This window comes from Parus major, chromosome 13, assembly GCF_001522545.3.
Source record: "Parus major isolate Abel chromosome 13, Parus_major1.1, whole genome shotgun sequence".
In the NCBI taxonomy this organism is placed as follows: Eukaryota; Metazoa; Chordata; class Aves; order Passeriformes; family Paridae; genus Parus; species Parus major.
In genome coordinates this window covers 5,998,353-6,024,870 of record NC_031782.1, presented here as the reverse complement: position 1 = coordinate 6,024,870, position 26,518 = coordinate 5,998,353, and the positions used below count along the sequence as shown (strand labels likewise).

Here is a 26,518-nt window from a genome sequence, read left to right as displayed (position 1 = left end):
GCATGTTTGTGGATGCTGTTCAATAGCACAATATATTTGGGTGCATCTCTCTTCTTACTCTGATTTTTGTGAATGTTCCTTTTCTTTTTATCTTCTTTTTTTTTAAAAAAAAAATCTTTTTATTTTTTTCTTGAAAATTTAATTACAAGTGTTACTTGCAACACACCTGCTAAAAGCTCCCTCCCCATTCTGTTGCAGTGGAAACAGGCTCATTAATGGACTTATTCACAATGTCCAGCCAGCCCTACCCAGGAAGATCTCTGGGCTCTGAGTTAACGTGTCTGTGGCTACCTCTGCCAAGTGGACATCTATTATTTTCTCACCTCAGCCCCAGAAATGGCTCCCCTGACAGAGGCACTTTGCTATACCACAATAGGCAGAGATTGCTGAATATTCATTGTATCTGACTGCCCAAAGTGCTTCGCCAGCACACGGTATTGGAGCCAAGATGTTTTATTACCTCTTGCCTTTTGCTTTCCTCTGAGAACGCGGTGTGGCTTCTCAGTTAACTTCCTCAGCTGAGCTCCTTCATTCCTGCTCTGCTTTGAGAATGGGGAGCAGAGGGGAAAAACTGATTCAGCCCGAGTGCTTTGGTTCTATGAAAGTGAAATTTGCAGCCCTATTATTCTGCTGGAAGATTGATTAAAGAAGACAAGCCTTTGAACTTTGTTTCAAACAAGAGGCAGCTGTAATAACTGTAATCTTCTGCTTTATATTTTCCTGTGAGAGGGAGGAACTCCATTTACCTCTCTGTCACGGTGAAAATGAGGGATGTAGGTGGCCTGCATTCAAACAGCAGCGGCCACAGATCCTCTCTGTACCTCTCAAATTCCCATATGGCCATTTTGGGTTGCTGCTGACACTTAAAACTGGCTCAGATTCCTCCTAGCCCGTGCAAGGGCAAGCAGCAGAAATGACTTGGCCACTGTGTGGATCGTGGGCTGGTGGTGGGATTCACTTCCAGCTGGAGTGAACCTCAGCTGCCTGGGATTTCCCAGCCTGTCCTGTTTGCTGCTGAGGTGCAAACACCCAAATGGTCACAGAGAGGTGATCTGCAGGCCCAGCCATGGGGCATTGTCTGAACAGCAGCAAACAATGAAAATAAAATGTATGGAAGTGAATATAGACATAGCTTGCTCTCATCTGTTCTTTACAAGCAAATGCCAAATCCTCATGGCCAAAGAGCTGTGTGCTCTTAAGGTTTATGCAAATTTATGGAATTCCACTTTAGACAAAAATCCTTTTTTATTCACTGTTGTTGTAAGAAAAGGGCAAAAAAATGAAATGCATCTTTGATCATTATGTAATTACTTGAGGATTTATCTTCATGGTTGTAGCAGATTACTTGAAAAAGCAGTTTTTCGACAGTCCTGCTCCCAGTGTTTTGAGTGACTTAAGTTTAATCCTTTCCTCTGTCTGACTGGGTTCAAACCTGCTTTAATTGTTTCACAGAACATTTCCCTGGCAATAAAGTTGTAGGCAGGGGTTTGTGTGTGTGAATGAAGGCAGAACTCCTGCTTCAGTAGTTGTACTTTATGTGTAATTTGATATTCAGCAAGGGAAAGAGCATCTCTTCACCCCAGTGTTGGGCAGTCCTGCATGTCCCAAGCAGCCAAAATACCACATCTCTTGGGCAAGAGCCCTGGGGAACTGTGGCTTATTTGGTGGCTTGAGAGGTCTCTAGAAATGTAAATTCAATGTAAATACCGTTAGGTTGAAGGGGGAATTGAATCCCAGTGCTTTGCCTGCACACAGGGCTTGAAGGAAAACATTGCTGTAATTGTCTGATGCTTGTGGGTTTTAGTGCCTACCTAAAGGATGTGGCTCAAATCACTGATAACCTGCTAAGCCATGCCTAACTGTTGTGTTAGATCTTTTCTTTCATTATTTTTTTTTAAATTAAAGGGCTTATCCAGTGAATTTGTGTTTGCACTTGCTGAGATGATGAGCAGTATTTAACTCAATGCAATTGTTAGGGCTCTGATGCATTGACCAAGACTTTCTTCACTGATTGCATAATGAGATTTCTACTTTCCCTTCTTCCTCAGGTGACATTTTCTCTCCTCTAAAGGAATTTAGTTATCAAAAAGCAGGGGAATGGAAGGATGAATATGCCTTATATCTTGGATACTCTGCAGAATTCCCTTTATGCAAGGTTTTATGTGCCAGGAGTACAGACAGGAAGATGTACATGGAAATAGCATCTGATGGCAGTGATGTGGAGCTACTCTGTTTGATACCAGTTTAGTTTGAGGGTCTCTATTCAAACTCTCTTGACATTACTGTTGTAAATTAATTCAGAATAATTATGCCACAATTTACTCTCTGTAGATCCTACAGTCAAATCTCTTCCCATTGATGTCACCTAGTTCTCAGTTCAGTAGATGTGCCTTCATTGCTGGAAATGAAATTATCTAGGTTTAAAATACATTTATCCTATACTTAAAAAACCTGTTAGGCAGTTTTAATACCAAATCCATTCCAGCTATAGAAACAGAATGGAATAAACTATCTGTGTGTCTGGCTACAGGCATCAGAAAATCCAGTTAAAGAACTGGATTTTCTCGTTACTTATTCAATGTTTGCCTTCACTATATCCAGCCACACTTTGCAAAATAATAGGTTCATGTACTCTCTCTGCCAACAATATTAATATTTCAACACTACATAGCTGAACCAGACTCCTTTGTTTGTTTCAGTATCAATTCTTTTTATGCAAGTAAATACTGCCCTTAGCTTTGTGGTGCTGTGTGGAGAGCCTGCATTTTGATTTGTTTTGGGGTTCAGCTGAGTTGGTCAGCACAGGGGATTTATGGTTTTGCTTTCCAATCATAACACAACATCACAGACACACACTGGTTTACAAGCAAGCTGCAGACTTTTCAAATGGACAGCATGACAGATCTGAACTTGGATGGAGGAATTATAACTGGGGTAGATTTTGCCAATGTCATCATACAAATTTACAGGGTATTTATATATCCATGATGATTAAAAATACACTAAATTTTGAAGTAAGTTTTCTTCCCTTGTCTAGAGTCCAAGTTTAGAGTGTCGAGAGTCAAGTCTAGAGTTTGTGCATTTTGCTGTGCAATCTTGAGGTGTGTGGGAGTGCTGAGTAGTTCTTTCAATTACTTTTACTACCATGAAACTTTCTTAGGAGATCCCAAAGCTGCTCTTAGAACAGCTGAATGCACATGCTAAGCACACATAAAGCAGGGCTTTGGAAGGGCAAGAAAATTCTCTTTCCCTGGCACCTGTGAAACATCATTTTCACCATTCTGCTTGCTTCATCCTTATTGTACTGCCAACCTCCAAACTCCTTACCTGAATTTTCTCATCTCGGTGGTGTTCCCTTTCCCTCCCAAGCAAATCAGCTTGATCTGATGTTTCTGAAGCCTTGTCCTTGCCACATCTCTGTCACTCAGGTGTATCAAGCCCAGCCCCTACGACTCAGACTCATGGAACTGAGGCTCAAAGAGGTGCAGCAGCCCTGAAAAACAGTAGAACTCAGGAAATTAAGGACTCCTGCCTCATTCAAAGATGTGAGCGAGATGAATTTAGAGGAAGTGTGGTCAAATAAAACTCTGCCTGTCATCCATCAGTGAGGGAATGGAAGGTGGAGCTTACAGAGCAGCCAGGGGCACTCACAGGTTCAGCTGGTAGCTGATTTAATTTGGACAGCAGGAGATGGATGCTGGAGATCTGCATCTGTTGCCACCTTACACAAAGAATTCAGATTATTTACCTTGTTAATTATTTGTTTTTTTAAAAAAATTCAATTTCCTTTGATTCAAGAGGATACCAGTGAGGAGATTTCTATATAAAAAAGGCTATTTTTGTTCAGTGCACCTCAGTAAAGGTCAGCCCTACATTCAGCCAGGTTTGCCTACAACAATCACCACATGGGTCTCCTGCATGAAGTGAGAAGCAGGGAAACAACAACACTGTGTAAGAGAAGCGTGCTCTTCATGACTGGAGCAGGCTGGACACACAACTGGGCACTCTGAAAAAAGTGGAGAAGCCACAATGTCAAAAAGAGGCTGGCCTAGCCAGGTGATGGGAAATTTAATCATATTTCAAGTTTCCATTTTAGATGCTTTACAGCTTTGGAAATTTATTGCCATTATATGGCTTAAATTTCAAACTACTTTAGAACTAACCTTGGGATCGAAATGTTCTTAGATTCTATTTTTTTTCTCCCTGAGACAAAAATATTTAACTTTTGAAGGAGCAATGCCAAGCTTGTACCTTTTATGAGCCAGTATATTTTTAGCTAAATTGCAACATCTATGCTATTCTTTTATTATACCAAATACAGGATTTTTTTTCCTTCAAAAAGAATTTTTGAATAAAAGCAATTTTCATTTATCAGTAAGGAATTAAGCCTCTGTTGGGATCCTTTGATTTCTTCAGTGTACAAAAGGTAGGGTACAGGGGATTTTTAATTTCATGGTTTGTTTGGTATTTCAGAGGCAGTGAACACAAGTGGTTAGATCAGCTGATAGTGGATCAGAAATCATAACATGTTGTGTAGCTTTTATCAAGTCTTTTAAGTATTCTTTTGCCTTATTAACCCCTTCTGATAGGGTGTTATTTATACTCTACTTTAAAATGGGAATAAATCCTCACAAATGACAAATTGACAAAAAAAGCAGTAAAAGTTAATAAGTAATTTAAAGCACAAAAGTGAGAGGGGGTGAATGGGATTTCTTCATGGACTGGTGCTATTAAACCACTGCTCCAACTCCATCCTGTTCAAATCGACCCCAAGGATGGAGAGATCTCTCTGGGGTTACCTGGGGACACCCAGACCAGACAAATGCCTCCTCTTAAGAGGAAAAGTGTCCTCTCCCAGGTTGGACATGTGGATAAAGAGGCATTTTGGGACAAAGTGTGTACTGGCATTTTCCACAGTGTGTTTGCTTGCAGGTAGCTAAAAGAGGTCAATACCAGGCTGGTATTTTTTTTTTTTCTCTGTTATAAAAATTACCTAAAATGCCAAAATATTTGTGCTGGTTCATTGTTTGGGGTTTTTTGGGTTTTTCTGTTGTTTTTTTTTTTAATTTAAAAATTATATGAATTATCAGAATTAGATTCTGGTGAAATAATCTGCAAAATTTTGAGCAAAACAAATGCTATTTTAACAGGGATTGCTTTCAGAAATAAGATGTGTGAAACACAGCATAACAGCAATAATAATTCAAAACCAGAACTCTGAAAATTGTTTTGGCCAAAGTCTATAGAAATCCTAATGAAAAGAAAAAACCCAGAAAAATATGAAGGGGGAGCAATTTCCCAGAAAATTACCACCTTTTAACAGTAAATACTTTACCTATTCTGATGCATACATTTATGTTTATAATTCAAAAATTTTTTAGGCTTCTGTTGCATTCTGTATTTTAATGACATTTGATATTTAACTGCCTTGTGATTACTAATGCATTTAATTAAGCTTGCTGTTCCTTCCTTACTGGAACAAAGGAATCCTGGGTACAACAAAGCCATTTCATCTCCTTGTAGTGGGACCGAGGCTGTTTCTGCTGTATATGGAAAATCAGGTTTATTCAGTGCTTCTGTGTGAAAGGAAATACAGAATAAATATTTGCTGTATAAAAAATAAGAAAAATAAAATTAAAAATTAAAAATAAAATAATAATAAATAATAATATAATAAATAATATTAGGAAAATATAAAATAATTTTTAAAAAATTTAAAAATTGGAAAATTTCTGCTGCTTCCATCAGCACGCAGAGGATGAGGTTTGTGTCTCTCACTGAGTCCATGGCATTGATTGGAGAGGAGCTTTCTCTGCCTGTGCCCTGTGTGGTGTGTGTGATGTGCTCTGGGTACATTTGGATGGAGAAGGGCCTTGAGGGGAAGGGTGTGAGGGGTAGCTGAGGGCACTTGGTCCAGTCAGCTGGACAAGAGGAGACACTCCTCACAGTCCACAGCTTCCTCCTGAAGAGGAGGGAAGAGGAGGGGAAGAGGAGGGACAGACCCCGATCTCTGATCTGTGGTGGCAGTGACAGGTCATGAGGGAAGGGCTGGGCCTGTGTCAGGGGAGGTTTAGAGTTAGAATATTAGAATACTAGAATATAAGAATAAAGCTCTTCACCCAGAGAGTGTTGGGGCACTGGAGGGGGTTCCCCAGGGAATGGGCCCGGCCCCAAAGCTGCCAGAGCTCCAGGACAGCCATGCCAGGCACAGGGTGGCACTCCTGGGGACAGCTCTGTGCAGGGCCAGGAGCTGGGCTCCAGGATCCCTGTGGGGCTCTCCCACCTCGGCCTGCTCTGTGCCCCTCTGGAGTTTCCAGGGGGCTGCTTTGTTGCTAAAGGACACAAAATGATTCACACGAACACTTTTTAGTGTTAGAACAGGAAAGAACCAACTTTTATTCTCTGACTCCAGTATTTATAGGTTCTCAACAATGAGCAGGGATTGGATAATTAAGTTACCACATTCCCAAGCACACTGGTCATGAGAAATGTCCATCAAAAGACGTTTCTTAGAAGGAATGTGATAAACAACTTATGTTTATAGAACTTTCATGGGGAAGTAACTAAAACTATGAAAACATTTTCAGAAGGCTTTAGTTTTCAGGGTGACCCTGCTTGGGGATGGGACGCCCCAGTGTCCTGTCTGCCGAGGGAGAGGCCTGCTGCCCTCCACAGCAGCTCCTCAGCTCTGGAACAATGGCAGCGATACCGATATTGGTCCCAGCATCCAAACCCACCTAAGGAAAAGGAGGAATCTCAGGGTTGCTCTCCCTGTGCACATGGAGGCTCAGACCTGGGTTCTGGCCCTGCAGAGTCCAGCTCCAGGCCCTTCCTCCAGCAGTGACTGACATGGAGCTCACAGAGGATTATAGCTTCAAAGTGAGACTGAGTGTAAAAATGAGTGCTTCAATAACAGAGTCTCTTTTTACACAGATGTCCCAAGCATTAAAGAACAAAGAGAGGATCTCATCCCTCCCCTATCCTCTGAGAAGCTGGGAAGTGTAAGCAAATTACTCCTACATGGAAAGGGAGGGTTTTGTTCCATTCTGTACCCATTGTGTGTTCTGCAAGAAAAGCAGAGGAGAGATGGTGAACATGAGCCTTCCTGGGCATCTGGCTTGGAGGGAGGAGAAGCAAAGGAGACAATGCTAGAGTGGGCAGTCTAACTCCTTCCTGTCTTCTCCCTCTCCCTCACTCTTGGGTTGAAAAAGCTTATTTGTTTGCTTGCTGTCCTGGAGAAAGTTTGCTTGCCCTGAGAACCAGAGGACTGTAACTCTAACAAGAAACTTTCCAAACAAAAGAATAGAAAAAAGAGAAATTGGATCAATAGACATCTTCCAGTGTGGGAGAGCCCTTTCCCTCTTCATTAAATTGGGACAGCCACAGTACAAAAGCAGGGTGAGCATATGACAGTCAGAGCAGCACAAAACTCCATCAGCCCCGTGTCTGACAGAGGCTTTTGTGAGCAGTGAGGCTGCTGGTGGTGCCCGTGCTCAGGGCACAGGGTTAATTACACCTTAGGTAGCATCCAGGTCATGGAGAGTGGGAGGGTCTGTGGTGGATCATTTTCAGCAATGAAAGCTGTCTGCAGACAAACTGGTTCATAAACCTGGAGCCCTCTCATTCTCTGAGAGGCACTGGTTTCCTTATTTCTTTTAGGATTGGTAGGAAATCAGTCCCTGAGGTAGCTACAGCCTGCTGAAAATTTGAGCCATGTTCCATGGACCTGAAAAGTGAAAAAATCTCTGTCTCAGCTGGGAATGTGCTGCTGGTCCCCCTCAGCACCTCACTTTGTGCTACTGGGAGGAATTCTGCTCTGTCTGCAGCCTCTGAGTTTAGGGAAGGAGGACTAAAGGGTCAGACTAAAACCCAAGGCACAGCAATAATTTCTCCACCTGACCTCTGGGCTTCTTTCTTTCATTCCTAAGGGAAAGCTTTATTCTAGGAAGTTCAATAGAAATGTAGCAAATACAACAGAAATACAGCAAATAAGTGCTGTGAGTCCTTTCCTCTCCCACACTGCTGCTCTCCACTAGAAAACTCTGTACCTCCACCTGATAGAAAATCTTATCTGACCTGACAGCAGCTGATTTATTTACCAGCTACAAAAGCAACATCAACAATTCTGTTGTTGGGGAGGAGAAGATGCTGCACTAGGAAGGTGATAACCTAGGAAGGGATATTTCTGAATAGAGAATTTTGATTGAGATTTGAGTTTTGGAAAAGATTTACTTTCATAGGTGCAAAGGAAGATCCTGTGAGCAGGCTCTTGGGTTTGTGTGACTCTTGATGAGCTTTCAAATGTCATATTTTCTGTACAGTGGTGCTGGGGAATTGTCCCTACTCAAAGGTGTGGACCAGAACTGCAGAGTGTTTGTATTGGACAGGATGTTCTTATTTACTGCTGCTTGTAAAGCCTCTAGCCCAGTGGGATTCCCTGCCTTGCTGACATGAAGATGTTATCACTGTAAATATTCCTGCTGTTCTGCATGCCTGCACTTGCTGTGTTGTTGGGGTGGTGGGAGAAATCAATCAGAGTATCAGTAAAACCCACGGGCGGAGAACTTCGGAGCTGCCAGCTCCCGTGGGCATCCAAATCCCCCAGGCAGCTTTGGTGATCTCAGCTTGTAATTATTATCAGTAAACATTTTGCTGTTGGGAGCAGGTGAGAGCGGCTAAAAGGAGCTGGCTTGAATCCAAGGAATTTGTATGCCACCTTATTATCATAGTAACTGTGTCAGGGAATAGCTGGGGTGTTTTCTTACTGCATTTCACGGCTTTGGTGACTGAGACACAGCAAAGCCCACAGTCTAACCAAAAATCTCTGTCCATTTGGGAATTGGAATAGAAATGTTCTATATTCCAGTCCAGTGCCCTAAAATGCATCTTTCCTGCCTTGTTATCAAGCATTAAGTGAGAGATGGATGATTTCACTCTGTCGTTTTCATAGGGAGTGTTGACATTTCATTATTTTCTCCTGTATTCCTGTGAAATAATTTCTGAGAGTCTTTTTTGTAGAAACCTAGGAATTTTGGAGTTTCAAACTTTATATAAGCAAGGTTTTCTTATTAATTTATATAAAAATTATAAATAATTATTTATAAATATTTCTATATTAATCCATGCTATTTCCAATTCTTAATTTGTTTCATTGTAATTTTGTTTTACAATAAACCAGTATTTTAATCCAACCTTATGATTTGTCCCAAATTATTATCTTCAACAAAAATTTTATTTGTGATTGATTTCACAATATTTCCATGTGAAAATAGAAAAGTGGAAGTAATATCAGTGAACTGTCAGCATTCCAAGATAAAATAAAAAAACCCCAGAAGTACAAATTCCCAAAAGATCCATAGGTTTTTTTCATTCTAATTGATATAATATTACTGAAACAGAGAAATCAGTTTTGTGCCAATGGCTTTCCCACAGTGAATCTGTTGAGATGAAAAGATTGCAGCCAGTGTTGTCTGAGACCAGCTAAATTCTCACAAAGTAGATATAAAAAAGTAGCAGTAATATTTTCACAGCCATAACCAGAAATTCTCCTACAAGACCACTGCTATGCAAAAGTTTTAAAAGAGAGCAAAGATGAACAATAAACAACAAAACTGGTATTTAGCACTTCTCTTTACCTTGTTCTGCCATCCTCTCTCACCCTGTAAACCACCTCCACAGAACCTCATCCCTTCTGTTTTTGCAGCAGTGAACCTGATAGGAAAACAGAGTGAAAATTAATTTAATGTGGATGGGTGGCTGTGTCCCACCTCGATTCCTGTGCCGCTCGCAGCTCTGTGGTACCCGAGTGCCTTCCAGGAGTGCAGTGAAGAGCGCGGCTCACAGCTGGCACGTGTTTGTTCTCTCATCCCTCCTCGGGGAAATCACTTCCAGTTGACTGATTTGGGAGGAATTCTTTCTAAATATGTGCACATGGGATGCTAAATATTTGCTAGCAAAAGGCCAGGCCAAATGAATTCCTCCTGGAGTGGAGGAAAATAGAGTTTGTGAGGATTATTTTGTCTCGGGAGTTAATACTGTAGTAATTAGTTGCAACCTGCACAGAGATGTGGTGTTGCTGCCACAGATGCAGGATTCCTTTTGGGATGCTGTCAGGGAACAGGGGTGTGTGTCAGTGAACCTGGAGGTGAGGACTCACAGACAGAGAGAGGAGAATATACAATAATTTAAATGAAAATATTTACTCCTCACTCTGCTTAAGCAGAAGAACTCCATAGCAGTGTCCTGGCTGGGAGGCAAATATCACTCACAGAGTCTCACACAGAAAATTCAGGATCCAGGTAATCATGTTCTCAGAACTGTTCCCAAGTTATCCAACATGCAAAGTAGAAACAGGACATGTCCCTCCTGAAACACTGAGTCTCCAGGGTGTTCCAGGGCAGAGAATGCCTCGTGTTTATTGCCTTGTGCAGAATTTTTGTGTGTTCCCTTATGTACAGCTTTGTCCCTGACAACTGCTGTCATCTGTCTCCCTTTCAGTGCTCCCCTGTGGGACTCCTGGTTGTGCTCCATGCATCACATCCCTGCCTCACTGATTCTGCACTGACCCAGAGGCACAGCCTCCCTGGGAAGGGTTTTCCTGGCTCCTCACCCTGTTTTCTGGAGAGGAAGGAAGCGAGTGGAAGGGAACACCAAGATGAGATGGTGAGCATTTCACTGCTCTGTGCCTCGGCACCCCTAGCAATAAAAATATGTAAAATTTTCTCCTCCATTAAACCTTGAGGTTCAATTTGTGACTGTTCATAAGGGCAGAAGCTAATATAGAAATGGATTTTTTTAAGTGTTCAGTTAATTAGTGGCTTTAAGAGTTACCACATCCGTGTTTGTCCCTCATTTCCTACAGCGCTTTGTTTTTCCTGTGAATAAGACATTTACAGGCACTGTAAGCACTGTTTTCTTCCATCAGTGTTTTTGTTTAGGATACAAAACAGATTGGGGTGCCAATTTTTACTGGCTTCTAAATAACCTCATGTAGAGTTGAGTGTCTTAGCCGTAAAAGTTCTTCTCCAGGAAGCTTGTACCTGGACAGTGTGTCTTGTAATGGGACAAATAATGAAATTCAGCAAGTTTGGATGAAAAATAGAAGCAAAATGAAGGTGATTTTTTCTTTATGTAGCTTTTCTGCTTTTCCTTGCCCATTACCTGCTTGTTGCTGTCATACTGAGCCCTTGCTTGGCTCTTTGAGCTCTCCTGCCCCTGGTCCAGAGCATCACTCTTGGTTCCCAGAACAGCTTCAGACTCAGGAGAAACTGCTGTGCTGGGAGAGGATTGCCAAAACAAACCCTCTGGTGCCTCTTTGTGGGGGAATTAAAGGTCACAGGGAGCTCTTGGGAAGGGATGAATAGCATGAAGGATTGGCACCTTCACCTGCTGCTTTCTGTGAGTCATTGAACACCCAGTTTTAAAGTGAGCTTGATTTCTGAGAGTTTTTCCCTAAAACAGGCGCTGTTCCCATGAGTGGAGAAGCCCTGGCTGTGTGCAGGGTTCTGGCTGAGGCTGGTTTTGGGAAGGCTGTGTGGTTTGGAGATGTGATGTGGGGGAGCAACTACTCCCTTTCCTTTGCTCTGTGACTTTCATGCATTCACACGGACAACTCTGTTCTCTAACCAGCTTTCCCAAAAATGGGAAATGAGCTAGAGGGGAAATTAAAACTATCAGCTTACCCTCAAATGCCCTGTGAATATGACACTTTTTTTTTAATAAAAGCTCTTCTAGATGTAACGAACAATAATCTATCTTTCTCCAGGCTATTGACTTTCCTATAGAGAACAATGCAAAAGAGTGTCCTTCCTGCAGCAAACGCAGAGGCTGTTAAACACCACCTCCTGGGAGGACCTTGTTCTCATCTAAGCATGATGCTTTTCTGCCTAATTTAAATTTATCCTTATTCAGCTTCATTGCTGTCAGGGCTGCTCCTCAAAATAGAACCTTTCCATAGGTGAAAGTCTCTAAATGCTGATCTGGATGGAGGCAGACTTATGCCAGATTTTTAAAGTTATGTATTTAAAATTCCACTTTAAAAATTAATATAGGTTAGTTTTAAGATGATATTTTATGCATATATGATATGCAGCATCTTTTAAGCAAGGAATTTATTTTTTTCTTACGTTATTCCACCTCTTTCTTTATTATCCTGTGCAAGTATCCTTTGGAATCCAATGTGGCAGGATAACATTTACTTTGCTTTGTGGGTATCTTCAGAGGTGAGGTCATGGTAGCCTCTCTGTGAGGGACCTAAAAGTAATTTTTGATGTTTAATGTAATTAATTTTCTTATTTTCAATATTTTTGTAAAGGATGGCTTCACAGTTTTCTGATATTTTCTTTGCAGAGACCTTTCCTTTGATTTGTCCCCTGTGTTCAGAAACATAGGGTTCTGCAGCAGGGCTGGTTTGGTTTGATTCTAAACATTTCTTTGCTTTTATTGACACTGCAGTCAATAAAAAGACAGTGTTAGGAAAAGAGATATTATTTTCCTTGAACAACAACAGTGGCATCATGAGGGAATGCTGCTGTCCCCTCTGAGCCCTCCTTGAGCCCAGGGCTTTCCCAGCCCTCTTCTTCCAGTTTGCTGCCACTTTCCAGCTGTTGCTCAGCTTCCCTCCTGGGTGACACCATCTGCAGCTGCTGGGGAGCTGAGCATGAAGTCAAAGGAAAGGAACACAGCTTGACTCAGGGACTCCTGGAAAAAGAGAGGAGTGTGGAAGACAGAAGAAGCAGTGATAGCTGCAAGGCTGAGTGGTTTTCCAAAGGATTCTGAGAGACATCAGCTGCTCTGAAAAAGCAGAGGCTGAGAGCAATTCTGTTGTAAAACTGACTTATTTCTGATCACTACCATGAAAAATTGTGATGTGCTGTGATAAAAGTTGTCATGTTGATTTCTTGGCAAGCTTGGCTAGTCATGCACCATTGTCTGTCCAGTCTCTGTTGGCTCTGGCATTTTTGCATCATCCTTCCCATGTTAATAAATGAACTGTAACATCCCTAAAATTTTCTGAAACAAATCTGGGATTAGCCTAGTTCAGGGAGCATCTGGATCAGTGGTGCTGTGCCCTGTGCAGTGAGAAGGTGCCAGGAGCTGTCTTTGTGAGGCACTGGCTGTTGAAGGAAGTGGTAGAGTCACCATCCTTGGAGTTGTTTAAAAGACATATAGATATGATGCTTTAGTGCTAGACTTGGCAGTACTGGGTTACCAGCTGGACTTGAGGATATCAAAAGTCTTTTCCAACCTGGACAATTCTATGATTCTAAACTGGTGTTCTGGGCTTGATTTAAAACCCTAAGCTTAATATATGTGTCTAGTTCCTATCTGCTGTGTGTTTATTTAAATGAAAATGTCCTCCTCTTGCTTTCCAGGCTCTCTAGCCTTCTTCTCTTACTGATGCTTTGACTTGAGGGTGCTCCTCTGCAATCTACCAAGGTGCACAATTTGCAAAATTACCTACTGCCTCCAATCCCAGCCTTGTCCCATCCATGGGATTCTCCGTCCTGTTCTGTCTGGTAAGTCTTCTGCCTTTCACATTCAAAAAGCTCTTTAAAAAGTCATTATATCTATGCAAGTAGATAGGTAGATCCCAGGGAAATCCACTTTGGGAGTAATAAAACAAAATGTATTTTGTGCATTCATTGTTTTCTTCATTGAATTGAAGGGAAAGAAGTAAAATAAAAGAATTTTTAGCTTCTTGCCTGTAAAATTTGGAATATGCTGAGATGCCTAACTTCAGTGTGGACTAAAGCTCTAAAGAACTTGATAAAAACCATTAGTGACATGACTTGGTTTGTGTGGAAGGCCAAAGAGAATTTGCTGTGTGCTCGCAAATCACCGCAGCTATCCTGGCAGAGCTGCAGTGGGCACTGCCCTGCCACAGCACCTGGGGGATCCTGGCTGGTTCCTTCCCTTCTTTAGGGTCACCCAGCAAAGAGAACACAGGCTTTGGGCTGGGGACAATTTCTTTTTAGTGTTGGATGTGCAAATGCTGAGTTGCTGCATAAGGAGGGTGTGATGTGCTGGTCTGTGTTTGCTTCCAGCGTGTTCCCTGTATGTGTGATACTCAAAGCTAGAGAAAGCTGCCAGTGTGAATTGTCTGGGCAGCTGCTGTGGAGCTCATAGAACTGTCATAACTTCATATAAACTGCTCTCACATGTGCCAGACTGTCAGCACTCTGGGCCAGCTCTTAGAGGGTCCAGCAAGTTTTTGTAGCTTAGGCAGTACCTGAGAAGGTTCCTGTTTGGCCCCGCTGACTTCTGAAGGTGAGAGTTTCGATTCTCAGCAACATCTGCACCTCTCTTACATCCAGCTGATGTGGGGAACTTATTAACCTTTCCTGAGCAGAGTTTGCTTTTTAAAAAATGGATCAAAAGAACATGTTTTGATACATTAAAAAATGCATGTCATAAAACTGCTGTTTCTGTGCCTGCTGAAGCCAAGAACTGCTCAGGCGTGAGAAAGAGCAAAGAGAAAAAAAGCCAATAAAAACTATCCAAGCCTAACAGAAATATTAGGAAAGGAGATGAAGGACAACCACCTGGGATGCCCATGAAACAACTGATTTTAATCCCCTGCTGGTGCTACTTGTTTCCTTAGAAAGGGAATTTATAGATGAAGGAAAGATTGCATGGGTAATGTGCTTGGTCAGTGCTTGTAACCCTCAGCCTGGGGCCAAAAAATCCTGAAAGGCAAAGAATGATGGGTTTTTTTGTAGATATCAGGAGTTCCCCTATTTCTTGCATGTCCTCTGCAGATCTGGTAGTTCTTTAGGGAAGGATTGTTGGCCTCCAGTCATACAAAAAGGAGGCAGCAAACATGCACATGGACTCAGGAACTGCTCAGTCTGTGGAAAAATGTAACTGAAAGAAATTTATAACTGACTGGAGACACTGGGAAGAATTTGGAAATGGTAGCACCAACTTCATACCGCTGAGATAAAGCTTGTAATACAGTGGGCTTGTGAAAAGCTTCAGGATTTATCCTTATGCAGCAGTGTGAGTTTGGATACTGACCAGGACACCATCTGCAAGTGTCCAACAAAAATCAAAAACAATTTATAGAGGAGATATTGCCTTCCCTCCACTCTCCAACAGCACTTCCAGCCAAGTGGGAATGGAGGAATTTTATAAGATTAGTGGGCTACAGGCTGCAAGCAGAGAGCTAACCTTGTCTGCCTCTAAAGCCAGGGGTATAATCTCTAAATTAAATTTACATGATTTATCACATCCAGGAAGATTGGTGAAGCAACCAGAAAAAGTAGAGGAGAGGGGAAGAGATGATGGCCATTGGACTGGAGGGGTTTTGTCTTGTCAGTGGTAAAATGTACAATTCAAACCACTGAAATGGGATTAGTAGTGGGTCCCCAAACCAAATTGTACTGAAACAGAGGTGCTTAATATATTGTTTGCAAAATGCAATATCTCAGGACAGAGACCCATCTGTTGTCACGGAGGAATCAGATGGAAAGTGCATTAAAAGTTGGAATTAGTCCCCACTGGGAGATCTGCATTGAGTCATGGTGATATATAGGATCTGTGCAGAGGGAGGAGAGACAATACTGTCCCTATGATTTATGCATTGCACAGTCACTGCCACTTGCTACAGCATTGCTGCTCTCTTGGCTGCAGACAACAGCAGAGAGAGGGTCCCCCTGGCTCCTTTGTAGTCCCATTGTGCTGGAGCAGCTCTGTTAGCATGGGGAAAAGTGTTTGAAAAGAAAGGAGAAACTCACACAAAATGCAAAGACCAACAGAAGCTGGCCCAGGAGAAGAAACTGCAGATTTGATGCCTTTTATTCACTTGGAGCCTTAATGTAGAGTCAGAACATAGAAGGATGATTTGTTTAAGCATCTCAAGTATGTTTCTTCTTCACAGACAGCTTTCATGACATGTAATAAAGGCACTGTACAGATGTAAATCTGCGGAGAACAAACTGGGAATTGGGGCTGTGCAATTCCTGGCTGCCTTTGGAACAGTGTGGATCAGGCTCAGTCCATGGCTCAAGAGGAGCTAAAACCATGTTTGTCTATATAGGTAAAATAAGAATTAGACCCAGGACAACTGCAGCTGCTGAGCCTGTGGTGCTCCTAATAAAACTCATCTTTCCTTCTGTGATCCCCTGCTCCAGCACTCCCCACTGCTGCTCAGCTGTGCAGGTTTTCATCCAGCCAAGTGCTCTGATTTTACTTTGCTGCTTCTTAAGCAACAGCTACAACTAGGACAGGGATAAAGCCAGCCTTGAAAACCTCCCCTACACACCTTGCAAAGGGACTGATTAAAGCTTTCTTGTTATCCCTGGGAAATCTGGGCACCTCCTAAGGAAGAGCTATGAAATCGTTTCCCTTGTTAACTGCTGGGATCTTCTTGGAAATCCTATCATATTTCATTTTTATTACCTGTTACTACAACTATCCAGGTGGCATATTGAAAAACACTTGTCACAAAAATGTAGCATTCTTCTTTTATTAGGAATAAATGAAATTTATCTCATAACCCAATCTCCTTCTAAAATAACTACAGATCCTGGCAAAGAGGAATTGAAGATAATATATTTTCTTCATTTATTGCATTAGCATTCATCATCTTCCCTTGTATTTTTTCCATCTATTTTTTTTTTTTCAAATTAACCCCCCCAGGTATTTAAAGGCCATTTTGTTTTGTTTTTGCTGAGTTTTGCTGGTTAGCTGAAGCTGGCACATTGCCACACTCACATCCAGTCTCTGTTAAAACTTGGTGGGGTGCCACTCCAAGGAGACACCTCATTAAATTCATGTTGGCAAATGTTTGTCACCTTCTCAGGAGCTCTGCAGTGATTAAGGCTGGGATTTTCCTCCCCTCGTCTCTGAGCCAGTTCCTGGATCCAATGTTAACAGGCATTTTCTCAGGTAGCCAGGATTACTTGCCCTCTAAAGTGTCTTTCTCTCTCTCTGCTCTTGAGGGAGCCTGGATGACAGGCCCAGGTTACACACTTCGTTTTTAGATGCTTAAAATGAGATGAATTCCATCCTCCAATTCCTTCAAAACTATTTACTTGATTTTTCTTCCCTGCTGCCTCTGGCAAGAGTATGTTTCAGATCAGTTCTTCCCTGCACCAAGAGATCCTCATTCAAATGCTCCAAGGCTTGACCTTTCCTGAGCTTTTTCATTTATGCCACCTGCTTCCCACATTTGGCATAGCCCTAAACAGTTTCATATCATTTCATGAGCTCTCTTTAGAGTTATGCTCTCCCTTGGTCACCTCTGAGTCTCCTCTCTCCCAGTACAGGTCATGTTTGCCCAGTGCTTCTGTGTGAGGTGCTGAGGTGCTGAATCAGTCTTGCATTGTCTGAACTCCTCCGTCACAGCAGCATCTTCTGGGCCAAGCTCTGGCTTGCTTGGAATGTGACAGTGAGGGAGAGGAAGGACATGGGGAAATTGTGTTTTCTTGGCAGAGGCTCTTGTGCTGGAAGAACCCTGGTGCATCTGAATGTCTGGAGCTGTGAGGAGGTTGGTGAAGAAAGTACAGTAACTCCATGAAGAGGGTTTGTGCCAAGATTTATATGCTGGGAAGTTTTGGGCAAAATGAATCTATTGATTCATTGCTCTCTGGCTTTGCCTGGTTTTGTTTATTTTGGTTTTCTGGTTGATTTTTTTTTTTGGGGGGGGGGTGTATTTTTGTTTAGTTTTGTTGTTTTGTTTTGTTTTTTGTCCTTGCTTATTGTGGTTTTTTCACCCCCCAAACAAACTTTTGGGACCCTCAGGCACACTGGAAAAATGTTGGATGTTTGGTGAGCAGCTTCCAGGCCACATACATTTCCCTCTTCTTTCTTTCTTTTCCTCTCTAGTTACCCTGAAATTCACTTTCCTGTGATCTGAGTTGTTTCTTCAGCTTGGGCACCAGAATACTGTGGAGGGAAGGGCCATAAAAGCAGGTCATGGCATTACCTAAATGGCAGAGCTGTGATATGTGCTGTAGTTTGGGACTAGTTTTGTGTGAATCATTTATCCAGAACTATGTATTGCACAAAGTGGAGCATCTTGATCAGAGTCTCAGTTCACTGCTTGCTGAAATCTGACCCTGTGCCTGCATGTGCTCTCAGGAGCTTTTAGCTTAGGTGCACACAGAGCCCTGGGACAACGGTGTAAGGCAGGCTGATAGGAGAGAGAATGGGGTTGTTTTTAAGAAAAAGACTGATAAAGAAATGGGAGGGAAGAGAAGCTGTTTAACATTCTGGGTTTGCTTAGATACACAGAGAGAAATCAGTCTTCTCTCTGGTGAGGGATGGGCTGGACCCATCCTGCCCCACCCCAGCTTGTCCCTTCACTGTCCCAGCCTGCTCCTGAGACCACCAGGCTGAGGCTTGCAGTGCATCGACCTCTTGAGCTCTGTCTCTGCTGCTGGAGCCATCACAGGCTGTGTCTGCCAGGGCTGGCTGATCTTGCTCTGAGAGGGGAAAAATATCCACTATAATCCTCACCCAGAACATCACTGATCTGGAAGAAGAACTCCCAGGAAACAGGAGAATGAATGATTTATCAAAGGTAGTTTTGACCCTTGCCAGGGTCATATTAAGCACCTTCTTTCTTTCTGGATGGCTGGAGAGACTGGGCATGTTGATATATGCTTTTCCTCTTTTATTCTCCATTATCTGAACCACAGTGAGAGAGTTTTAGTCTTTGAAAATATGCTGGTTTGAGCTGAGAGGAAAGGAAATACACAGAAAGGTGGTGTCTTCTGCTGTTGCAGTGGAGGCCAAGTGGTTTGTGACAATTTCAGTGGGAATTATTATGGAGTTTCTCAGTCTGATGTGAAGAATCTGCTCTGGTCCCTCACCTGCAATGGAGCTGCATGTAGACAAATTTTGGTTAATTTCCATTAAAAAATAGAATTTTTTTTAGTTGGGGATGCATTAGGTGCTGTTCCCCAGGGACAGGAGGGGTTCCCCACTCCTTGGATACATCACATCAAAAGCTGATATCTCCCACCCCAAGTTCAGCCCACCAAATTTGGATTCCAAATGTTAGTCTCCAAACAACTTCCCATTTCATCCTGGAGAGTGTAACATGCACCTGCACATGGCTGAGGCCTCAGATTTAAAAGATGTGTATGTGACACTTGGGAACATGGTTTAGTTGTGGGCTTAGCAGTGCTGGATCAATGGTTGGACTCAAGTAACTTGAATATTTTTTTCTAGCCCAAATGATTCTATGATTCTAAATGAATCTATAATTCCTTGGGGACTTTCCAGCTTTTTACTGCCATGACTGGGAAGGGGAACCTTATATCTCCCACCTCAAGAGGGAGGTGTCCCTTGTCCTGTGTTATCAGGGTGACAGCATCCTTTGTACTGTAAGGTTTTAAGCTTCACAGTGGGGAAGTAAGAAAACAGTACATTTTGTCTAAAGAAAAACCTTTGAATCTGCCAAATATTTGTGAGACAACAAAACTTGCAAAGTGTCTGGAATGTGGCTGATTTATGACTGCTTTGTGGGCGTAATTTTCTCTGTTTGCTGGTCCTGAGCTTTATTTGCTTTGGGAGAATACCACTGTGAGTGTTTTGGTGTGACATTTACTGTTTCCCTCATGCAAATTGGCTCAGCAGCAGCCCAGGGACAGCAGACCATGAATTTCTAAGGGCTGGCAGGGGGAGTGTACAGGGAGGTCAGTATGGGGGTGTGATTTCTCCTCCCTGCAGAAAGGGAGCTGCATCAGTGGCTGTGGAAGGATGCTCTGGAGAGATGATGCAGAATTATTTGTGTTTTGTTTCAGCTGCCCTTTTTTTCCAGCTAAATCAAACTGGTATTTTGGGGCTGTACTGCTTAGGTCCAAGCCTTGAGGCATTTTTTCTTTCTGATGCTATTTAGTTTATTGTTTTTGTCTGTCTGTGTGGTTATTTTTAAGAAAAGTGGTGAGGATATATATCGTTCCTGTCTTCTAGCCCCTCAAAAGAAATTTGTAAGTCACCTGATCCAGTTTTTCTTTTGAAAGAGGAAAGGAAGAGAAAACACACTTTGGATCAGAATTTGGAAGTCTGTCTAGAAAAAAAACACATTTTGGACGGAGGGAAAATCAGGTTCTGTAATTGGAATTGATTTTTAAGGTTCACCATGGGGTTTGCACAGCAGTGTAGACTTGAGAGCCAGGAAAAAAGATGCACAGTAGGCATGATGAGACAGTGGTATCAGGCACTGTAGAACCTGGTGGTGCAGTGGAAGATAAGATACTGCAATTCTCTGAAGAGGTGGAGGTGCTAGTTCTGATATCTTGGAGGAAGGTGGTGCAATATGCAGCAAGAGCTGGCACTGCTTTTGTGTTTGGCTAAACGTGGCACTGATTTATCTCAGGAAGGAGTTTCATGCAGGGGGGCACTGTAGGGAGACGGTTGCTTGTGATTTACTCATTGTGCCAAACTTGCTTTGAGTTTTATTTTTAAAAAGCCTGTGTAGTCTCTTTTTGCTGCCTCCCTCTCCCACGCTGAGCAGCACTAAATGCTGCTTGCCACTGAGGACATTTAAACTAATTTTTCCAAAGTGCTGACGAAGCAGGACACACTTTTATTGCTGTCATAACACCGCTCAAGCTCTCTTCCTTGATTGCGTTTGTAAAACACCGACCTTAATAAGTTCTCACGGCGAGGAGCGGCTGGCGCAGGCGGCAGCCCTGAGTGACAGCCCATCTGCTGTGGGTCCTGCTGGCCAAAATGACTTCATTACCAGGCAGCACTGAGGGGAGACAGGGGCTGAGGAGAGCTCAGCTGTGCTGTACTTGCTGCCCTGTTTGATCCCATGGTGCGTGCCAGGGTAATTGGCAGGTTCTGGTCCATTTTCACTGCCCAGCACGGTTCCTGCCCCTGGAGAAATGTGCTCTTTCTGTCTCAGTGCATTTGCACGCTAAACAGGCAACTGAAGCCCATCTTTGCCTGCCAAGCAAGTGTTAAAAAACCCTTTCAACCTGCTGCCCTCAGCAGCACAACAAGAAAAAGTTGGAAGTTTGGGGACTCCACTCCAGACCAAATGATAACATCCTGTGTCTATTTCTGATGCATGTCAAAGTGGCTCAGGTTGAACATCGGGAAGAATTTCATCACTGAAAGGGTGACTGAGCACTGGAATGGGCTGTCCAGGGAGGTGGTGGAGTCACCATCCCTGGAAGTATTCAAGAAATGACTGGATGTGGCCCTGAGTGTTATGGTTTAGTAGCATGGTAGGGTTTGGTCAAAGGTTGGACTCAATGAACTTGGAGGTCTTTTTCATCCTGAATAATTCCTGTAGTGCAACATCCGTGTGCTACCCAGCAGAGACTGGACACACATCCTGCCACTGTGCAGTCCAGGACTGGGGACAGCCAACCCTCACCCAGAGCAGCCCAAATCAGGACTTTGTCTGATTGTTTGTCTCTTCTGAAGAGGAGGGAATTCTGTAGCCAGGCTTGAATCTATAGCATGTAGTGCACTGTCACAGGCACAAGAGATGTCTCTTCCCTTAGCTGAAAAGCACTTGAGCCAAGCTTTCTTTGATCTCCTGATCAAATCTGCAAATTTGCCTCAGCTCCAGCCTGGGGCACCTGCAAGTCAGAGCCAGCCTGCAGCTCCGTTACTGTCCCCTGGGTTTGACCTGCAGGCACGACAGCACTCCTGATTTCTTTGGTTCTTCTGAAAATACACAGTCTGTCCAACCCCAAGCTCCTCTCTTCTCTCTTCCACCCTGGATTCCTCTCACTCTCTCAGTACTGCCACTGCACCTACTCCAGAGGAAAAGCTCCTCTGGAAGCAGCGATCCCTGTGAGCAGGTTCTGGAGCTGCTCCTCCCGGCTGCTGCAGCCTCCCTGTGCACATTCACAGTGGCAGCTCAGGCTCCACAGCCAGGGGCCCTGCTATTTCAGTCCTGGCCAGGGTCTGGGAAGACTCTGGTGGCAGATTGTGTTGTGATTCAGTAATAATGATAAAAGGTTGTGTGTTCATGGAGCTGTACATGCTTACAGACGACTTAATAGTAGCTGATTAATTTTCCCAGTGTTGTGAATCACTGGGGCAGCATTTTCTCCAACTAAAACCCTCTCCAGAGCTTTGTCCCGTCAAAGACACTGACACAGGATGATAGCAGATCTCTGTGTTCTCACCCCCTGCTTACACCCCCTCTTTGCTGCTTCCTGTTCCTGGGTCTATTTTTTAGGTCCAAATGAATACAGAAATGGCCCCCAAATGAAAAAAAAATTATACTCTAGTAAGTCTTGCTGGGTTTTTATGTAAAGTATCTCCTGCCTTATGTTCTGCCTCTCCCCCTCAGTGTTTCTTGGTTAGGATATTTTGCCTTCAAGTCATGTCTTGATGAGTATCAGACTGGGCACTGAGTCCTGTTGGGGAATCAGATGCTGGGGGTAGCAATTGAAGCTTTTTGGCAATTTGCTTTCAAATGTCTTGGCAACAAGAATAATTCAGAGCTAATGAAATAGATGAAGAGGAAAGAGGGGGTCATCTCTCAGGCTGGAAAAGGCAGCTTATGTCATTTGCTCAGCATGGCTTTAAGACAATCTAGCTGTCCCAGAGAAGAAAATGTCATGGGTTTCTTCTCCCTTTTCTCTGTCTGGTGTAGGCACTCACTTGGGCTGCAAGAGGTGTTGAGGCATATCAGGGTTGAGTGAGGATCTGCTGGGGCTGAATAAGTGAGAAAAAAAGAAAATCTCGGAGCCACAGACTATCTTTCTTTTCCATTAAAGAAAGCTCATGACAGTAAAAACCATGTAGGTTTGCAGAGTCATTGCAATATTTGTACAGGTGTGAGCTATCCCTGGCCTTTGTCTGGAGGAGAGGGAACAGTGGATTGCATCTCTGAACTTCCTCCATCCTCCCCAGATCCCATGGTGGCAACCTTATTGGCTAAGGAAGCACAGAATCGATATTTTTGACTTGTCAGTATTCTTGTCCAGCATTTTTTATCCTGCTCTTTCTCATTGCACTCTCCACTGCAGTTGTTTTATTTTTGCTTCTCTTGATTTCCACCTCTACTCCTTTGTGGCATGACCTTTCCACATCTTTAAGTTCATGGTCTTCATTCTGTGTGTTTGATACAGTCTTAAGCAGTTTTGTAGCTTCTTTTCCTTCCTCAGTCCCTCTGGAACAGATATCACTCAGTCAGGTCATAATTTCTTCTCCTTCTATAGATTCCAGCTCCACTTCTCCAGCCTGCTGTTGTAACCAAGGTCCCTCAGTCCCAGAGTGACCCCCTGCATCCCTGTCACAAGCTCTGCATGTCTTTGTGCTGATCCTTTGTTGGGCTGCTGTCAGCAGCTAAATGCATTTTCTGATATTCTCCCTCTCTCTGCAGCTGTTGAGGCTTTGTTGGTGAATTCAACCTCGCACCCCGAATGTCTCAGCAAGGTGCATGGGCACTTTCTCATGCCTGTGTCTAAGCCCAGGGAAATGGTCTGGTGAGAAATGGAGATGTTTTCTCCAGTATCAATGCCATGATGGTGCTGCCATGTGGGATATTGCTCTGGGAGGAGGCAAGAGTCATGGCAGGTGCTCCTTTACTGTATTTTGGTTTGTGCCCTTTGCCTCTTCTGACTCTGGGCACCACTGAGGAGAGTTTGGCCCTTCCATCTGTATTTCCTCCCTCAGGTATCAGTAAGGATAAGGTGTCCCTGAGAGTTCTCTTCTCCTGGCTAAACAACCCCAGCTCCCTCAGCATTCCCTTGCAGATAAAGTCCCTTGGACAACTTCCTGGCCCTTTGCTGGACACCCTCCAACACATCCATGCCTTTCTTGTTCTGGGGAGCCCAGCACCAGACACAGGACTCCAGATGTGTGTCAGCAGTGCTGACTAGAAGGGAGTGACCACATCTGCCTTGACCTGCTGGCACTGCCCTGCTGGCACAGCCTGTGGTCCTGCCTTGCCATGGGGCACATTTGCTAGCTCACATTCAGCTTGTCCACCAGGACAGCGAGGTGCACTGCATGCTTCAGTGTCTTTCCATTTATTTTGTGTCATTAGGGTTTCTTCAGGCTGCTGAAGCCATTTCTGTTTGCATTAGAGTGTTCCAGTTTTCACTGAGTATTATCAGATAGCAATTTGATGTGAAATGGGCAAAAGCTGATTGAAGGGCCAAGGCAATTCTCTCCCTCATCATCTTCCCAAATAAGCACTGCTGTTGTAAGCTCCAAAAACACCTGTGAATGAAAGAATGTTCTTAAACTCTTGGATGACTTCCAGCATCTATCTGTGGGGAGGATAATCTTTCTGTGAAGAAAGGATGGAAGCCTGTGTGTACACAAAGGTGACATTAAACTGAGCTACCCTTCCACTCACATTTGTTAATAATCCATTGCATATGTTTCAGAGGCTTAAAGGACCACTGTGAATTCTTTCCTGGGAAAAGGAGCCTTGCACAAGATGGTTTTTTAGGCCCTAGAGACGAGTAAATCTTCCTCAAATATTTTGAATCATTGATGGGTATTTGTTCCAAGCTTTAATCACTCCTGTCATACCAGCCTCATTTTCACCCAGGTGACTGTTCCTTGTGGCAGAAGGGTGACACAGTGGCACTTTCAAATCAGAATGGAGATGTCTCAGCACAGCTGGGAATCCCCAGGGCTTACTTGGGAGCGATTCAGATCCTCTGAACAATGATAGGATCATAGGAGAATTTGCTCCTGAAACAACAAAAAGGGCTTTCCAAGGTCCTTCAGAGACCTGTCTGTTGATTCAAACTTCCACACTGAACGTGGTAATCATTTCCCTGGGCAAAATTTCAGCGAATTGCAGCCTCTTCTGTAATCCCTTCTCTATCCTATTGTCTTTGATAACAGGCTGTTCAGCAGACATGGAAAAAGCCCAGCCTTTTTCCTCTGCCTGTGGCAATCCTCAGGTGCTCCCACATTCCCCTCTCCCATCACTACCAGAAAAACCCTGTATTGCTCTCCAGTGGAAAAAATTCACGCCCAGCAAGTGAGAAATTTCTTTGCTGTGGAGGGTCAGCAGGAGGTGGATTACACCCTGAAAATCCCCTGCCAGTTCTTGGAAAATAGGATTTAGATCTTTGTATAAAGGCAACTTTTATTAAGCAAACTGCTATCCAGTTGGCTCCCTGGAGTGCTCAGCTACGTGAACTTAGGCAGCTTTTAGCCAGGAAATTGGAGGGACACGGTTATCTGTCACGGGCTTAAAACCCTGCCAGTGCCCCTGGGGTGATGCTTCTATACAGAGGCAGGGGAGAATCCACATGTACTCCAAGAAATGAGGAGGGGAGCATGGCTACCAGGTGATAATATTTCCATTTCAAACCAAAGGGAAAGTCCTTAATTTATCATGAGGTACTTTTGGGTGGTCAGCTAAGAGAACCTGAGGCCTATAGACACTGCAGCTTTCTGTACTGACCCATATGATGGTTTTGTTTGACAATAAGGTGCTGCTGGTTGGTTTTGGAAGGAACTGAGCATCAGTCTTGTTTCTGAGGGTGGAAGTGAGGGAGGTATGGCCATTACTTGGAGGAACACTGTCCATGTGCATGCATGTGTATTGATATTTTAGAAGAAACACCTGTGGCTAAGATGCACATCACTGCTCAGATAGATCTCATGAGCACAACCTTTGGGCTTAGGCTGGACTGATCATATTCCTCAGAGAAATGGAAAAGCCTGTAGGTTGTCATCCTCTGCCAGCTGCCAATAGCTCCAGTGGCCCAGCTGGAGATCTGAAAACTCTGGGCTATGGCACACTTGGCACCTTTCATGGGATCATGTTTGCCTGTGGTAACATGATTATGGCATTAAGAGCTGCCACACTGGCATAAACCTGATCAGACATTCTCTTTTGTGGTTGTACTTCTGGAATGGAGTTGGGAGCTGCTTGCACTGAGTAGTAGTTGATCTGGTCCTGGAAAGCTTGAATGTCATGAACAAAGCGACAGAGAATTGAGTTTTCTCCAGAATCTGAGCCTTAGTCCAGACAAAGATCATCTGAGCTCAGGGAGGTAAGTTCTAGTTGCAGGGGGAAAAAATTGGGCATTTTTAACTAAACTTCTTTTTTTTTTTGAATTTTTTCTTTTTTCTCTTGTGACATTTGGGGCTTTCTGTCCTTGTCCAGAGGGGAAGCATGCTCTGGAGAGATGGGTGATGTGCCTGCTTTGCTGCACAGCATGTGGAGCTGGTGAGGACTGGTGGACAGCACTGAGGCCACAGCAGCACTGCAGTCACCTCCCTCCTGATTAATGGGAGCAGACAGGGACCAAATGGGTCATAAATGTGCCCCAGAGCTGCAGGGGAGGTGCACCCTGTGATGGACCCTGAGGGGCTTGTCCTGACATCATCTGGATGGGGGAGCCTGCTGGACAGCTGATGTGGCGTCAGGGGAAGGCTGAGACAGACAAAGTTGTCTCAGAAATGCCTTTGGGTCTCACAGCTCAGACACAGCCAGTGACACCCCTGTCTGCTCTCATCCCTGTGGAGGGACAAGGCTCAGCAGAGCCACCTGGACATGGCCTGCATGCGTTTTTTGTGTGCCTTGCTGAGCCCTGCCTTGCTGAGCCCTGCCTTGCTG

General features: G+C 43.7%; 1 long non-coding RNA gene across 1 annotated transcript in view; it reads left to right on the top strand.

The window, feature by feature from the left end:
* LOC107210885 overlaps positions 1-26,518 on the top strand; it is a 142,998-nt gene that overhangs the window by 19,780 nt on the left and 96,700 nt on the right. The window contains exons 2-3 of the long non-coding RNA XR_004499358.1: positions 10,498-10,662; positions 13,374-13,517. This is a non-coding gene — a long non-coding RNA (uncharacterized LOC107210885). The remainder of the gene's footprint in view (positions 1-10,497; positions 10,663-13,373; positions 13,518-26,518) is intronic.